At 42.4% G+C, this 18315-nt stretch overlaps 1 protein-coding gene and 1 pseudogene across 1 annotated transcript in view; one reads left to right on the top strand and one right to left on the bottom strand.

The window, feature by feature from the left end:
• Positions 1 to 18315, bottom strand: part of CLASP1 (cytoplasmic linker associated protein 1) — a 348219-nt gene that overhangs the window by 271678 nt on the left and 58226 nt on the right. The gene's annotated exons all lie outside the window — the stretch shown is intronic.
• Positions 3437 to 3798, top strand: LOC142424386 (NADH dehydrogenase [ubiquinone] 1 alpha subcomplex subunit 7 pseudogene; annotated as a pseudogene).

The raw sequence follows: 18315 nt of genomic DNA, 5'->3' as shown, positions 1-18315 counted from the left end.
CTTTCTTTTATCTCTCTCCCTTATCGCTCCGTCTGTATACTCTTGCCTGAGTGCTCAGACTCACCCACAGAAAGACTGTTGGACACAACAAAGGGGAAAATGTTCTTGAACGCAAAGCTAAATCTCGACAAACACAAGGAAGAACTTATCGAGAAAATGCAGGAATTAACACACCTGCTGTGGAACAACAGGTGAGCAGATGTCCAGTCTGGTGCCTGTTTCTTGGGAACTTTTCTCAAGGCATCTGGGATGTCCCATTTCCCTCTTGCTCTGTGATTAATAAATGCCTGGTCCTGTAACTCTGCCTCTGCCATTTCAATTAATCATATGAATAAAAACTGGAATGTTTCCTCATTAAAAATAAAAAAAGATTGTCACTGTTGAGTGTGGACAGTACTTATTTTAAAGCACAAATGAAGAGGTCATTTAAGGAAGGTGAAGTTACTTTCCCATTGAACTCCTGGTCCTTAATAAGTAATAATTCCTTCCCCTTAAATTTAGTCCTAAAGTATTTTAAATTGTTCTTCTGGTTAAGTAAGATGTTCCCAGTTGCCATCAAATAGAATCACTCATGATGACCCTGTATGTCTGCTAAATAATAATCCAAACCTGCTGTCACCCAGTAGATTCCAATCCATAACCCCTCAATAGAACAGAGAAGAAAGTCCCCATTGGGTCTCCAAAGTTATAAATATTTTAGAAGCATATGGCCACACATTTCCCACCCAGAATGCTGACTGGTAAGTTCAAGCAAACACCTTTCATTTAGTACCTAACGACTGAAGCACTATGCTCATGTGTATGCCTCCTAATTGATTCCAACCCAGAGGGGCTTGTACGACAGAAGGTAATACTGCCCAAATCTAAGTCATATTCAATAACTGTTTGTCATCTTAGAGTCCATTATTGTTTAACGTCTACTTTACAAGCATCATGTCCTTTCCCAGGGACTGGGACACAACAAGTCCCACCATCCGGGAGCCTAAGAAGCATTTTAGCTGCACTTCCTCCAAGACAGCTTTGTTTGTTCTTTTGGCAGTCTATGGTACTTTCAATATTCACCAACATCGTAATTCAAAGACATCTCGCCTTCATGACAAGATCCCCAAGTATGGTGAAGAAATTAGATGGGGCTCAGCTATCAGAAAGAATAGCATCTGAGGTCTTAAAGGCTTGTCTTCAAATTAGCAGCCATCGAAGTGAGGCATCAACTAAGTTCACATGGAAGAAGCACATCAGCCTATGTGATCCAAGAATTGTAAATAATATAGTCCCAGTCTACAGAAGGGAATGGTGTCAGAACTCAAACTGTGAACAGCTGGTTTGCAGAAGGCTAGGGCTGACCATGGAAGCCCAGAATCCATCTTCAGTGTGCACGCATGGATTAAGACTCGGGAGTCCCCTCACATCATAGGTGAAGCATGTGAATAGCCATGTGATGAGACAGAGAATTGTAAAGTCTACTACGGTGCACAGAGGTCAGAATGTAATAACTTTAAATACTGGAATACTTAATACTGTGTATTACAATTGGTGAGGTCTATGGGTATATAAAGTTTATGTTGTTTATAAAGCACCCCCCCACCAAGACTATCATGATCTCAATTCTACCTTACAAATCTAGCTAGACCAGAGGATGTACACTGGTACAGATAGGATCTGGGGAAACACGGGGAATCCAGGGCGGATAATCCCTTCAGGACCAGTGGTGCGAGTGGTGATACCGGGAGGGTGGACAGAGGGTGGGTTAGAAAAGGGGTACCAATTACAAGGATCTACATATAACCTCCTCCCTGGGGGAGAGACAAAAGAAAAGTGGGTGAAGGGAGTCATCAGTGCAAGATATGACAAAATAATAATTTATAAATTATGAAGGGTTCATGAGGGAGGGGGGAGCGGGAAGGGAGGGGGGAATGAGGATATGATGCCAGGGGCTTAAGTGGAGGGCAAATGTTTTGAGAATGATGAGGGCAATGAATGTATAAAAATGTGCTTTACACAATTGATGTATGTATGCATTGTGATAAGAGTTGTATGAGCCCCTAATAAAATGATTTTTTAAAGGCATTTCAATGAACTCATTGGTCTGATAAAACTCTGTCACATGATTCCCTGCTTCATTTACATTCCATGGAACCAAGAACCTAAACATACAAACCAAGAAACCAAATCTGAAGACATTTTGGTGATACATAATCCTCCTCAAGTCTTTCCACCCGCCCCCCCAGGTGGGTATGGGGAGTGGCATTGTAAATAGATAACACAACTATCACTTGGCTATCGCCAATTCCACTTTTAACTGATGTACAGTTCATGGAAAGCAATTATAATTACTATTTAGAATCTATCCTTAGTCGAGATCTGCCACCACATCTGATTACCACTAATAAACTTTTTCTCTATACATTTGTCTTTTTTTATCTATTTAGAAGTGTGGTCATACTTATATTGTACTTCCATTCCGCTGTGGACACCAAACCAATTTCCAGTAATGGTGATAATAAATTTGCTCTTCCAGCGTCTACTGAACTCTTTTTATTCCTTCCACCTAAAATTATTACAACAGCAGGAAATTCAAGACTGGCTTTATTTTACTCACATACTTCCGAAAGTGTAACTACAGACTAAATTTACACCTACCAGCCCAGGCAGAAAGAAGGGAATGACAGTGCGTCTGCTTCACAGACGTCAAATGCTACTTCACTGAAGCATGTGTCACAGAAGGTATTCTCTGACCTCCGGGAATCTAAAGGTTAATTAACCACTGAGAACCGTGGTAAAATGATCACATTATACACATCTATATAAGCCTACTACTATTGCCGACACATAGGAAGTCAAATAAAAGTTTTAATTTCTCAGTGCAGCTATAATAAAAATGACACAGAGGAGTGGCTTTAATGAACAGAAATTACTTTATCAGAGGAACTCAAAAGCTTAAATTCAGGGCAACAGCTCTAGGGGAAGGTTTTCCCTGTAGACTCTGAAGGAAGTATCTTCGGCTTCAGTTCCTTGGTGAGCTCCACATGTCCTGGCATCTACCTGTTCTTACTTAGTTCTGTGCCTAACAGGCTCTTTTTAGATCTCAATCCTACCATCAATCAGGATTCATTAACAGTAAGGAGACAGGAACTGGACCGCAGCAGCCACGCTTCTCAGCCAGCCGTCACGTCTCCCTCTGGTCCTAGGTCTCTCAGCCACGTGATCCATCCCTTGACCTATGCCTCCCAGAGCCAGGAAAGCTGTACACCGCTCTGCCTATGGTCTCACAGTCTCTCTCATTGCCTTGCTGACAGCTATGCTTTATCCATGGTCTCTGTGTGGGTTACTCACTGACAGCAGTTCTAACACACTAGACACTCTACAAGACAAAGATGAGGCTCAGAAACCCTTAAAAGAGATCCATTCGGTCACCGGCGCCCTTCAGTGCGGACGGAAGATGGCTTCTGCCACCCGCTTCATCCAACGGCTGCGGAACTGGGCATCCGGGAACCCAGCCGCCTCCCCGGCTCGCCGTGGGCCCCAGCCACAAGCTCTCTAACAATTATTACTGTACTCGCGATGGCCGCCGGGAAGCTGTGCCCCCCGCCATCGTCATGTCCTCCCAGAAGGCGCTGGTGACAGGCACGCCAGCACAGAGTGCGGTGGCAGCCACTGAGAAGCGGGCCGTGACACCAGCTCCTCCCATAAAGCCCTGGGAGTTGTCCCAGGACCAGCCCTACCTGTGACCCTGCACCCGGAGCCCACCTGTGCTGCTTCCCCTCCCGGGGACCGTGACCTCTCTGATGACAAATATACAGAGCAAAAAAAAAAAAAGAGATCCATTCTGCCCATACAGTTGCCATGAGTCAGAATTAAATAGATGACAGTGTTGCAAACTGGCTCCTCTGGTCTCTGCCTCTGCTATTTCAGAGAGTGCTTTCAAACATGCTCCACTTTATTATTATTATTATTATTAATAATCACGCTACTGGGAGCTCTGGCATATTACAACAATCCATAATTCAATCAGATCAAGCATAATTGTACAACTGCTACCACCATCAGTTTCAAAACATTTTCTTTCTTCGTGAACTCTTTGATATCAGTTCCCCTTTATTCCCTCCCTTCCACACTCAACCCCCCCCCCCCAGGAACCACTATTATTTAACATTATTATTATCATTGCCATATCTTACACCATTCACTGGATCCATTCACCTAAGATTCTGTTCTTCGTTCCCTTCAATGGGGTAATATAGTTATCATTTCTATCATCCACCCCCTCCACACACACACACGCCCACACACACACACATCCACACACACGCGCCCACACACACACACACACACCCACACACACGTCCACACACACGCGCCCACACACACGCGCCCACACACACGCGCCCACACACACGCGCCCACACACACACGCCCACACACACACACACACACACACGCACACACACACACACACACACACACACTACCCTCAGGGAATCATTCCTCCCATCACTGTTTCTGAAGCCTATCTAGCTTGGCTTTCATTCATCGGACAATCTTAATTATATAAATGAAGATAATGCAGGTCTAACAAGATTAATGAATAAAACAAAGGCCATAATAGTATGGGGATAAAATATTAAAGAACTAGAGAATACCTATGTGTTTCATCAGTGCTATACTGCACTCTGCATTTACTATCCCTTCCATGTGGGCCTTAGGTGAGGAACCGTCCAATTATCTTACAGGTGGGTTTTGGGTCTCGACTTGGTCCACCTCCAAGCAGCTCAGATGAGGTGACAAGTCAGAAGTCTACAATCGGGAATCCTCAGGGATACCGTGGCTTTGTTCCCATTGCTCGTCTTTTGCACTCTCCTCTTGGTTTGCCCCCATGGGGGAGGGTCAGACCGGCCATCTCCTGGAACTGTATCTTCAGTGCTGTCCCCTGTGGCACTGTCATCTAGGGAGGGGACATCATGTCTTGAGCTGTGGCCTGCCCTACAGCCCTCTCTGTGAACAAGCTGCTCTGAGCAGGACAGGAATGTCGCCCTCAAGGATGGGCACAAAGGAATGAGGTCTACTCCCTCCCTCCCTTTTCTGTGGAGAGATAATAAACAACCTCCCTTTGGGTGGATCAGTGCCCTGATCCTCCATTGCCATCTTTTTTCTTCCCCCACCCCTCTATGGGCCTTAAAAGCGTACGGGGGGGAGGGGAGGGAAGGAGTTAGATGTCTTTCAGCACAGTGCTATCTGCATCTTTTTAATTTGTTTTTTTTTGGGGGGGTGACGTATGCATCACTGGGTTTGGTCTGGCTCATGGCAGAGTATCTGGTCCTCACACCAGGAACTGTGCATTGTGTGCATTTTCCCCTGTGCCCATTCTGCTGTTTGTACTTACCTCAGCGGACTCATGTTGTACTATCTTTTTGTGCTTGGCTAACTTCACTCTGTATAACATCCTCCAAATCTCCACTATACAAGGTACTTCATCTTTTTATCACTATTTTTCATGGATGTGTAATACTCCATTGTGTGTACATACCAGTTTTTTTTAAATCCATTCAGCTGTTTCAGTTGTGAACCGCACAGCAGTGAACACTGAAGCGCAAATGTCTAGTTGTGGTCTCTTTCTTAGTTCTGGGTATACGCCCTGTAGTGGAAATGCTGGGCCAAAAGGTAACTCAATTTCCATCTGTTTTAGGCATTGCCAAATCATTTCCACAGTGGCTGCATGCATCTACAAGACCGCCAGCAATGAATGAGAGTTCCTATCTCACCACACCCCCTCCAATATTTGTTGCTTTCTGATTATCTGAATTGGGCTATCTTTGTTGGTGTTAGGTATCTCACAGTTGTTTTGATTTGCATTTCTTAGGTGGTTAGTGATCGGGAACATTTCTCATATATTTGTTGGTCATTTGGGTTTCCTCCTTTGTGAAGCTTCGTGAATCTTATTGTAAGTGTGCAGGATTCTGTATATTTTAGTAATAACCCCTTTGTCTGATATGATATTGCTAACTGTGGGCTCTTGTTGAAGTCTTTCGATGTATACAATTGTTTCTCTTTAGCATGTCCCACTCTTCCAATTTTAGCTTCCTCGGAGTGTATATCCTTCCTCACTTCTGATAGCCCATGTACTCAAGTGGGCTAAGGTTCCTAGCTTTGTCCCAATTTTCCCACTGATGATCCTGATAGTTTGGGGTTTTAACCTTGAGATCTGTGATTCACCTTGGATATGTTCTTGTGTATGGAGTGAGGTAAGGGTCTTGCTTTACTTTTCTCTGGGAAGATATCCGGTTTTCCCAGCACCATTTGTTATAAAGGGCATCCGCTTCCCCTTGGATATTTTGGGGGGACCCTTATCGAAGAAAAGTTGTCTGTGTGCTGCTGTTTTAATTTCTGGATTTTCTGTTCCTATCTCTTGGTCTGTGTGTCTATCAGTATACCAGTACCATGCCATTGTGACAACCGTGGATGTGCAAGTTTTAAAGTCAGGTAACGCAAGCCCTCCCGCTTTATTCTTCTTGAGGAGTTCTTGGCCAATTCTGGGCTTCTTCTTTTCCCATATGAAGTTGGTAGTCAGTGTTTCCATTTCTTTGAAAACAGACTCTGGTATCTGCATCAGGATTGCAATGAACTTATATAGTGCCTTCGGTAGGAATGACATCTTTACAATATTGAATCTTCCAATCCACAAGCAAAACATGCTCCACTTCTGATGGTAACTTCTATGATGAGTCTCTGTGTGTTCCTGCTTGTGCAATAGCTACGAAGCACAGAGGAATGGCTTTGATAGAGATGTGATTTTGTCTTTCGGCAGACCATACTCTCCAAAGTAAAGAGGGGAGCTTGGCTCAAACTCTCCACTAAGGATGACTTAATCCTTTCTGTTAGCATAGTAGAGCATTTCCTCCAAAATGGTATTACAGCTACCTCAGGCACAGAGCCTAGAAACCATAATACATCACATGCAAAATTAAGCCTAGAAGGTCAATATTAACTGACTACATCTCACTCATTAACAAAGAAAGTCCAAATCGCAAATAGGATTACATTCACATGTATGTGGGGGTAAAAGTTCCAACACATATTTTAGGGACCAAGTCCCTCCATAACACAGAGTGACCTCTTTATAACATTAGGTAGTTCCTTTTCCACAACCTCCTTCACCATTTAATCATTTTGCTTGCCCAAAACGCCAAGCAAACCTTTCCAATTCACTTTGACATTCGCTCAAGCACAATCAGCTTCTTCTTGTCTAAAAGTAATTAATACAATAGCGTCTAGCAAGACTACTATCTCCCCACCCAACTCCTTCTATATAATTGTTTACATCTGTTCTTCACTATTAAGGTGTTTATTTTTATAATGTTTAAGCAAGTTGGCTGGGCTATGGGACACAAATGTTTAGTCAATCACTATTATGACATGGAAGAAGCACATCAGAAGTATGGACCAAGGATTTTAAATGATAAAACTCAAATCTGAAGGAGGAAATGGTATTGGAGCTTAAATTGTAAACAACTGGTTTACAGAAGGGTACGGATGACAATGGTAGCCCCCAAATCCATTTTCTGGGTACACACATGGATGGTGGAGCCTTGGTGGTGCAGTGGTTACACACTGGTCTTTGATCACCGTGACTGGCACTTCAAACCCACCAGAAGCTCCAAAGGAGAAAGGACTGGGCTTTCAACTCTTGTAAAGGGTTACATTCTCAGAAACCCAACAGGGGTCGCTGTGAGTCGGCACTGACTCACAGTGAATAGAGTGCACGTGAATGAAGCCTCCAGTAAATCCCTCTGACCAGTCAAAGGATACCAACAGCCTTGTTATCAGACAGAGAAAACTGTGAATTCAACTATGGCAGATGTAGTTAGGGTAGCTACCATGTGATCTGACCTTCTGACCCATTTTAAAGTAGTTTCAGTTAAAAAAAAAAGTGAAGGGGAAAGACATGTAGATTAAGCCTCTGGTGAGTCCCCTCTGACCACGGACCAGCGATGGGAATCACCTTGTTCTCATGCAGCATGCACTCCTAAGTGGATTATAGCAGATCCAGCTTGGCTAAAATGGAACATTTTACCTCCTTTTTAACCCATTTTAATTCTGTTCTAGTTTTTAATATTTTCTTTCTTTTTGATTAAAGTTTTTCTGTTTTATTTTGATATTGTTGCTGGTCTTTTTGTTGGTAAATCTATAGAGACACTAATTGGATTGATGGTTTCTTGGTGGTATGGCAGGAAATTAGAGGGAAATGGAGAGCTAATAACAATGAGTACAAGAAAGAAGGAGATATTCTGAAATTGATTGGGTGATTATCATAACTCTTCTTAATATGATTGAACTACTGAATTGTAGGATATATGAATTATATGCCAATAAAACTGCAAATAATCATTAGTCTGGATGTAGCTGTGAAGCTATCCTATGAATGTGATTAATATTTATAATCCCGACTTTAAGTAAAGGAGATTAACCTTGATAATGTGGCCAACATCAATCATTAGCTGAAGGTCGTAAGGTCATCAACACCTGCGTGTTCCTAGCATACAAGTCCTGCCTGACAGCCTGTACAACGAACTTCAAACGTGCAGGCCCCGCAAACCGCCTGAGTCAATGCCTTAAAATAAACCACGTACTTATGTCCTATAGATTTTGTTTCTCTGAGGACCCTTGATGGCACCGTGGTTACACATTGGGCTGCAATACACAAGGTCAGTAGTTCAAAACCACAAGCAGCTCCAACGGAGAAAGATAAGACTTTCTGCTCCTGTAAAGAGTTACAGTTTCAGAAACTCACAGGAGCAGATCTACCCCGTCCTACAGAGTCACTATGAGTTAACATCAACTCGATGACAGTGTGTTTGTTGTTTTGTTTTAAGCTACCTGGAGAGCCCCAACCAAAAGAAACTATGATCCGTTAAGCATTCATGTGAATGCCCAAATGTGGAACAGAGTGACGGTCCCACAGCAAACTTACACAAGTAAATTTACACAAGTAAATTCCAAGAACTGTGATTTGAAGCCTCTCCTGAGGGAAGAACCAATATCCTGAAGTTTGGACATGCTCTACTGTGATGTTTTCATGGTGACCTACAAACGTACTCACCGTCGGAGCGGATTCCTGTTCCCAGTAGCCCTACTGGACAGAGTAGAACTGCCTCCTTTAGATTTCCAAGACGTAAAATCTTTATACAAGAGTAGACAGCCTCATCTTTCTCCCAAGGAGCAGCTGACCTGGGACCACAGACCTTGTGACTACTAGTTCAATGTGAAAGCCATGAATGCCCTTTGGCATATCACTAATTCTGATATGCTCCAAACTGAAATAGGCGCTTATACAAACATTTATTTCCACATGGTTTCCTTCAGTTAATAAATTAAGGTATTTTCTTTTTTTAAATTTTTTTGGGGGGCTCATACAACTCTTATCACAATCCACACACACGTCCATTGTGTCGAGCACTTTTGTACATTTGCTGCCATCATCATTCTCAAAACATTTGCTTTCTACTTGAGCCCTTCGTATCAGCTCCTCATTTCCCCCCACCCTCTTCAACCCCCCCACAAAGCCTTGATAATTTATAAATTATTACTATTTTGTCATTTCTTACACTGTCCAATGTCTCCCTTCACCCACTTTTCTGTTGTCCGTCCCCCAGGGAGCGGGTTATATGTATAGATTCTTGTAACCTGTCACACCTTTCTACCCCACCTTCACTCCACCCTCCCGGTATCGCCACCCTCACCACTGGTCCTGAGGGGATCATCCGCCCTGGATTCCCTGTGTTTCCAGTTCCTATCTGTACCAGTGTACATCCTCTGGTCCAGCCGGATTTGTAAGGTAGAACTGGGATCATGACAGCAGGGGGAGGGGGTAAGCATTCAAGAACTAGAGGGAGAGTTGTATGTTTCCTTAACTGCTTTCTAGTCTTGTAAAGAGTTACAGCCTCAGAAACTCACAGGGTCAGTTCTGACCTGTCCTATAGTCATTGTAAGTTGGAACCAACTTGATGACAGTGAAGGGTTTCTGATTTGGGGTTTGGGGTTTTTCACTGTTGGTTTTTTGTTTGAAGGGGTAGGGGGTGAAGAGTTCAAGTGCCAGACATTCCCACCCTTGCTTTAATTCAAGGTAATAGACCTGGACAGGGTATTAAAAAAAAAGAAAGTCATCAGGTTGATTCCAACTTATAAGCATAGCCATTGCACATATTACGGAGTAGACGTGTTCCACGGGATTTTTTTCTTAGTTGTAATCTTTATGAAAGCAGATCATCACACTGACTGAGTGCAAATCACTTGGACTATCAAGGGACCTTGGCTGAGAATAAAAACATATATGACAGATTTAACATACACAGAGAACGTTTTATGGTCTTAAAGTATTCTTCATGTATGATGTCATCGCACAACTCGCCTCATCTTTGGTCATTATTGTTCACAGAATAAAACCTATTAGATTCAGGCGAAGAGAGCAAGCTGAGCAGAAGGGGAGCCTGCGGCTTCCTAGAACAGGACCCTGGAGGAGACCTGCAGAAGGACCTTCTTAAAAGCAGGCTAGCATCTCCCAGCGAAAGGGTCTCACAGACTCTTAGCCTGTCTCTGCCAGTGCCTCGGGTCACCTGCTGTCTCCCCATGTAGCCTGCTGCCCCGATCAGCCACCGCCCATCATGCCGCAAGGTCCAAAGAGTAAGCCAGGACCAAGATCTCCAGACGGCTCAGGTCTCTGAAGCTGCGGAGCCTTCCACCTCTTCTGATGGTAAAGGTACTCCCCAGGGTTCCCCTGCTGATGGCAAACCCCAGACCCCTCAGAAATCTCAGGAGCCAGCACTTTTGCCGAGGTTCGGGCTCCTGCAGCTTGTTCACACCCAAGAGGTAATAAAAAGTGCTGAGAACCAAGCTGAAGAAAAGTCCAGTACCCTGAAGGCCTCACACTCAAACAGGAGCTCATGCAGACACCTTCTCACCAGAAAAGGGAAGGTGCTGGTACAATACTTCCTGCACAAGTGCAAGAAGAAAGAGCCCGTCATGAAAGCAAACATGCTGAGACTCATCCAGCAAAAAAGGACAAGGAGATTTCCCTGAGAATTGACAGGAGACTCTGCAGTGCATGGAGCTAATGAAGTTGGCCCCAGGGGTCAGTCCTACACTTTGATCAGCAAGCTGCTGCTTCCCATCAGAGGCTCTTATGGTGATTGACAGCGAGTTTGCCAAGACTGGCCTCCTGATACCCATTCTGGGCCTGATTTTCATGAATGGCAATGGCGCCACTGAGAAAGGGGTCTGTGAATTCCTGAATATGCTCAGATTCTATGACAGCAAGGAGTACTACATCTTTGGGGAGCCCAAGAAGCTCATCATGAAAGATTACGTGGAAGAAAATTACCTGGTATACTTACTACCCGATGCCCAATACCAATCCTCCATGCCATGAATTCCTGTGGGATCCCAGGGTCAACAGTGAAACCAGCAAGCTGAAAGTCCTGGAGTTATGGGCCAAGTTCCATGGATCTACCCCCAGGGCCTTCTCATGCCACTAAGAAAAATCACTGAGAGATGATCTAAAGAGAGCCAAGGGCACAGTTGTAGCCAAGGCTGGTTCTACAGCCATCAAGGTCCATAACAAGCCAAGGCCAAGTCCTCCCACTCATAGGGAAATACAAGGAGACTGAAAAGAGGTTGTTAACCTCAGCAATGGAGGCCAAGGTGGGGTTGGAGAAGCGAGTACAATACCTATCTTTTTGGTGTTCCAATTAAAAATAGAGGAACTCAGAGGTTCATATTTTCTTTTTCAAAACAAGTGATTTTTATTATGTTAATAGATGATTTACTTAAATACAGATTACGTGTATCCACAATATTATTTTTGTGTTTTGACAAATAAATGGGGAAGGCTTGCTTCTACTTCTGTGATTCCAAATAAAAGAACAGGATAGCAGAGCAGGGGTTATTTGACATGGGAATAATTTGACATGCAAGTAGGTATCTCAAATCAATTATGAAATAGAAAATAATTAGATTAAAAAATAAGTCAAAGGTAGTCAATTTGTTGTTTATTTTATTCCATTTAGTCTGGTTTTCAGTAAAATCAAAGCATATATACCACATTTGCTTAGCTTGTTCAAGATTATGAGAGAAATAAAATTCTAATGAATTTAAATAATAAATTCAGATGGGATACACTTAGGTCATCTTTTGGCTCTTGTGGACTTGATTGAATGTTTTGAGCTTCAACTTACGCTTACATGTGAGCAACTGATAGTCTGTTCCCCAGGCAGCCTCTAGCCATGTTCCGATAATATATCCAAAGTATGTGAGACCAGTCCCTAGAGAAGGACAGCCTAATTGGTAGAGGAGAAGAGAAGATGATCATCAATGAACTGGACTGACACGATGGCTGCGACAATAGGTTAAAACACAGCACTGACTCTGAGCTTGGCACAGGACCCCGCCGTGTTTCATTCTCTTATACACGGATCACAATGGGTTGAAGTCAACTTTATGGCACTCAACAACATAGTACTCTTAAAAGAGAAAGAAAAAATTTTAATGCCAGTTGTATTACAGAAAAATGTCCTCAACACGGAAATCTTGAATAATTTTCTTAAACTAGCTTATGCTGAATATGCATATAAAAAACAAAAAGTCCACCTGTTGGCAATTTCCTCAGTGTACACCTTTCCACTGTGCTCCCAGATCCACCTGTGCTTTCAGGCACTCAAAGTCTAAATCATCTATATTTGTTTCACAGGAAGACCTACACAACAAAGAAACAGAGTCCCCAACATATCAAGTTACTGGTGACCCCTCCGAAATAGGGCACAGCCTGGAGTTAGTCCTAAGGCAGTAACTGAAGAGTTCTGACTTGCTCCTATTCTAGGCATCCTTTTCCCCAAGCAACAAGACTGAGAAAGAAGTAGAAAACTGGTTCAATCAAGACCAGGGGAGGAAGCACACTCCACTGCCACCCCAAAGGTTGGAGGTTCAAATCAACCCAGAAACATCTCAGAAGAAAGGCTCAATAATTTACTTCCCAAAGAAGCAGTCATTGAAATCCCTGTGGAGCACATAAAGAGTTCCATTTCTATTCTGACAGAGCAAGAATTGTCAGGAGTCTGAATAAACTCCGTATAAACTAGTTAAAGGGGAAAAAAGGCTTGGCACTGAGAGAACAGATATGAACTTGAAAGTAAAAGGGAGAAACCAACCTCTGGGAAATGAAAAGAGCCGAGTTCCAAGGGAGGGCTGGAAATGAAGCCTGGAGTGTTGCCTTTCTTAATCTCCCTGCCTTAGCCTCTTCTGAATGTGCCCCTTATCTTTCACACGCTCCTAATTTAAGAGACCCATATTTGGGCTCTATAGTACCCAAGAAGGAGTAATGGTAGCTCAATGGTAGCGCAAGTGTTTAATAACCAAAAGGCCAGTGATTGAAACTTACCAGCAGCTTACACTAGGAAAGACTTGGCAATCTGCCCCCTTAAAGATTACAGTCTAAGTCAACTCGATGGAGCATTAGCCTGAACGGCTGCTATGCGTCAGAATAAACTTGTGGCTCACAACAACAGCAGTCAAGCCCCCAAAGTGGCTCTCAGAGAAACGCTAGCCAATTAAAAAAAAAAAAAAAGAGTAAGACGGTCAACTTCATTAGTTTGAATTCTCATTTCCTTAGCTGTAACACTGAAAGACCAAGTGACGGTTTTAAACTGGAACGGCAGGTGGTTGAGTACACACGTGAAATGCTGAAGCAAAGTAGGTAACATCAGTACATAAAAGATTCCAAGCTCGTGGCTCTTTAAAAGTAGAAAGAATGGCGTTATGCAAATGCTGGCATTTTGACAGGAGTCCAAAAACTAGTGTAATCATCACCAGAAATGTCACAGTGAGTTATAACTGACGACGGCAATGAGTTTTGAGTTGGGGCTATGTCCTTGGCTTAACGGAGGTGGGAAAGCTCCATTGCAGCAGATGTAAGAGCTCAAATAATAAAAGATTATCCAAAAAGAAGGGGGGGAAAGTAATTCACATGCAAAGATATTGCCAGGGAGGGGAACACATCTGCACACTTCAACTCATTCCTTCCTGACATGTCGTAGTACGTAGCATAGCCTCTTCTTACAGACAGAAAACAGCGGCCCAATGACATGCTTAAATCCACATCAGTAAAATCATTATGATTCAATCCAGTGATCATCAAGCAATCTAAAATAATAAATTTCCAAATTAAGTTCATAATTCCCCTAGTGGTACATCTGGGCAGCCCAGTGGGTGGGGAGGAATTACCCAGATGTGTTTTGCTACCTACTTTTCAAAATTAATTTCTTAGCTATGACACCAAAAGTGTGAGCAAGAGAAAAATAAATAAATTAGGTTTCAACAAAATTAAAAGTGTTTGCACAGCCAAGGACTTTATAAAGAGACTTACAAAATGGAAGAAAATATTTGGGAGTCCTACATCTGATGGCAAGCCCTGGTAGTGCTGGAAGGGTCAGCACTGAAGTGCTGACCCCTAAGCTGCGGGTTGAAACTTAACAACCGTGTTAGGCAGGGTTCCCTAGAGAAACGGAACCAGGAAATGTAATATATATGTATAAACCTAGCCATATATATATGTATAGACCTAGCCATATATATATAAATCAACTCACTTACGTGGAACAGTTAATATACTGAAAGGCCTTCAACGCACTTGGGCTGCCAGTGCCAGGTCCAAGGTCAAGGAAGCAAGCATCAGAGTCTTTCCTCTTGCAAGACAGGCAGAGTCTACCCAAAGATGGCAAGCATCAGGGTAGGTCAGCAACAGTCAGTAGCACAGGAGCTGAGTAAAGTAGGGCCCCTGCTTGCTCAAACTCAAGCAATGCAAGGTGACAGGATCCACCAGCCTCAAGCTCAAGCAATGCATGCACCAGCAGTGTAGAGAAGGAAGTCTCCAAGGAGCCTCAAGCTCTAGCAACACAATCCACAGGTTGGCTTGGCCCACAGGTAGTGTAGCACACAGGCTGAGGCACAGAACTAGCTAAAACAGCACCACGCTGGTCCAATCACCAGGAAGCAAGAGAGATACGGGATACCAGCTATCTTCATTTACCTTGGTAGCCCTCCAATCAAGCTGTGACCTGATCAAACTCCACCTACAAGTTCCTAATGGCCTAGTTGGCACAATACACTTAACTATATCTCACCAACTGCTCCGTGGTAAAAAGTTGAGGCTTCCGTAAAAATTTAAAACCTCAGAAACCCCACACAGGGTCACTATGAGTCAATATTGAATCAATGGTAGAATGTGGGTATATCTAATAACAGTTTTACATACATAATATAAAGAACTTTTATTTAGCAACAAATACAAAAAATTCAATTCAATGCTGAGCAAAGATGACAAAATCATTTGGAACAGAATAGCAAAAACAATTACACAACTTGCATATAAATAATATGATGGAATTGTACATATTAAATTTGTTAAAGTACAATAACATCTTTGCTTTGTATAGTCTCAGGCCAAAATAAACTTTTCTTAATGTGCAATGTACTTGAATAGAGATTTCTCCAAAGAAAAAATGGATAATCCATACATTTTTAGGGATGTTCCGCATTATTAGTTGCTAGGGAAATACAAAGGAAACCCAAAAGAATAGAATTTCACAATCTCACGAAATCCTTATTTTCTGGACACAGAGATAATCATTAATCTTTAAACCAAAAATAAATCTTCTTGAAACCAAACAATCAAAACAGTATTATTGAACAATAAATCCTGGCTCATAACAACCCTACAGGGCAGAATAGATCAGCCCCATAGAGCTTACAACACTGTCAATCTTTATAGAATCATACTGCCACATCTTTCTCCCACAGAGCTGATGGGTTCAAGCCCTGGCCTCGTTGGTTGGCAGTGGAGCACTTTAGCCACTACACCAACACAGCTTCTAAGGCAATGTTGTTAAATGTCAATGAGTAGGTTCTGACTCAAAAAGCCCCTACATAAAGCAGACGGAACACATGCAAGGCCTCCTGCACCATGCCCACAATCATACCTATGTTTGAGTGTACTGGTGTACCCACTGTAACAACCCATCTGGTTGACAGCCTTCCTCTTTTTCAGTGCCCCTCTACTTCACCAAGCACAATGTCATTCCCTAAGGACTGATCCCTCTGAAGAATGTGTCCAAAGTACATGAAACGAAATCTTGGCATACTCACTTCTAAGAACCATTCTGGCTGTACTTTATCCAAGACAGACTTTTTTGTTCTTTGAGAAGTCCATTGTAGATCGACTATTCCTCACTAATACCACAATTCCTCTGCGGTCTGCCTTGTTCATTATGCAGCTTCTGCGTGCATTATGAGGCCACTGTAAAATACCGTGGCTTGAGTTACATGGACAACAGTCCTCAAGATGGCATCTTTGCTTTTAAAAACTAAACGATAACTCAGATTAATTAGTAAGAATATTGGCCTTGATGGTGCTCTTTTAAGAATAATCTATATAAGATCAAACTGACAACAGCAACTTGAAAAGTTAGAAAACAAGTTTAGGGCACAGTGAGTCTTTTTTTAATGGTGGAAGAAAAATTAATTTGGAGACAGTTCAAACAGACACTTTTGTCACTGAATGGCACATGCAGAATGTTGGTTCATATTTTCCTATATGTATTTTCAACACACACAAAAATAAAATTGCTTTAAAAATTTTTTGGAATAGCATGAAAAAAATCAATTGCAGATAGAGACTGTGGTAGTTATACAATTGTCAATTTGAGAGGATTAAAAGTCAAGGGGTGGAGTCTGGCCTGTCAATCAGGTGATAGTCAATAAGGCCTCTAGGTGGGCATGCCTTAAGTTGACACTGAGTTTCTGATAAGGGGGACAAAAAAATTGTAAATGGTTAGTGGTAATGGTTACACAACATAGAGAATGTAGGTAGTATCACTGAATTTTACATGTGAAAATAATTTTAGTGGCATTTGTTTTGCTACATATATTTCAACACAATTTTCTTTGTAGTATTCACTAAGTACACCAGGCACCACTTCGTTAAAATACTATTTTCTGGATTTTATGATATTTTTTCAGCTTTTTAAAGTATGAAATCTGTTGTGATTTCTCATTCTAAGCACTTATTTCACATCTTAAAAATAAAAGATTCAAATTTTTGTTTAAAACAAAGCTAATCTCTTCAACTCCCACTATATAAAATGTGCGTCGGGTTTCGAAGGGGACTATTATTAAAAGGGAAATTTTAGTAAAGGAATTAGCAATGCTGCAACGTGACAAGGAAGATGTTGTCACCACACTTGAAGAGCTGAACAAATCAGTGAAATTACTCAGCACTGAGCTGGATTAGACACGAAGACATGACCCATGATTATAAAACCGCTTATAATACGTCATATATGAGAGCTTGCGGTAATCTAGTTCTTCATTTGTAGCCAAGACAGGTTAAGTTACTTGTGTCCACAGTCATTAACAAGCTAGTGAGATGGATGGGTGGAGTCAAAAGTCACGTGGCCTTCTCCCCGCCCGCCCCAGTTCTTTACAGCGTTTAGCCTTTTGTAAGTCCACAAAGGACTGAAATATTAAGACTTGAGTCACAGTAAGGTCTTTCCTAATAAAGGCAGCACTGTGTGAAGGAGAATTGTGAACACAGAGTTTGCTATTGTACCAAGGCAAATACAATCTCTCAGCACTAGTCACACAGAGCAAGGTCAGAATTCATTTCTTTTGATAGACACTGTCTTTCAGTCCCATCAATTCAGAGCTTATGTGTTAGAAAGACACCTTCTTTCAAGCCGCCAGAAAGACAGATGCCAGACTCTGTCAAGCTGCTGCATTGCCTTGTGGCTTTGTTAACTTAACTACCACAACTTACTTGTTAGTCCAACTACCACTACTGACCATTTTAATCAGAGCCTAGAAAAGGTACCTCCCCAAAACGGAATAACTCCCAAGCTGTGTACTTAAATTTTTCACAAAATAACCTGATCACCTTCAAAGTACTCTCCATTATACTTAGTGCGTCTGTCAAATCTGCAATTCCGTTCTTAGAAACATTTTTCAAGCTCGTGTCTTTGCATGGTTGACAGCACCTCCCTAGTTTTTTTTCTTCACCTCTTCAAGGTCATCAAATTGTTGCCCTTTCATTTGCCTCTGCATGCGCAGAAACAAAAAGCTGCACAGAGTGAGGTCAAGTGAGTAAGGTACATGGGGCAAGAAAGGGATGATGTTTTTTGCCCAAAACTGGAGCACTGAGGTCGCTGCATGAGCAGGTGCATTGTCGGGGTGGCAAAACCAGCCCCCGTCTGCCACAATAAGGCCTTTTTTGTTGTGCAC

This window comes from Tenrec ecaudatus, chromosome 13 (assembly GCF_050624435.1).
Source record: "Tenrec ecaudatus isolate mTenEca1 chromosome 13, mTenEca1.hap1, whole genome shotgun sequence".
Lineage (NCBI taxonomy): Eukaryota > Metazoa > Chordata > Mammalia > Afrosoricida > Tenrecidae > Tenrec > Tenrec ecaudatus.
Note: the sequence above shows the minus strand (reverse complement) of the source record. Positions and strands in the feature narration are given on the sequence as shown.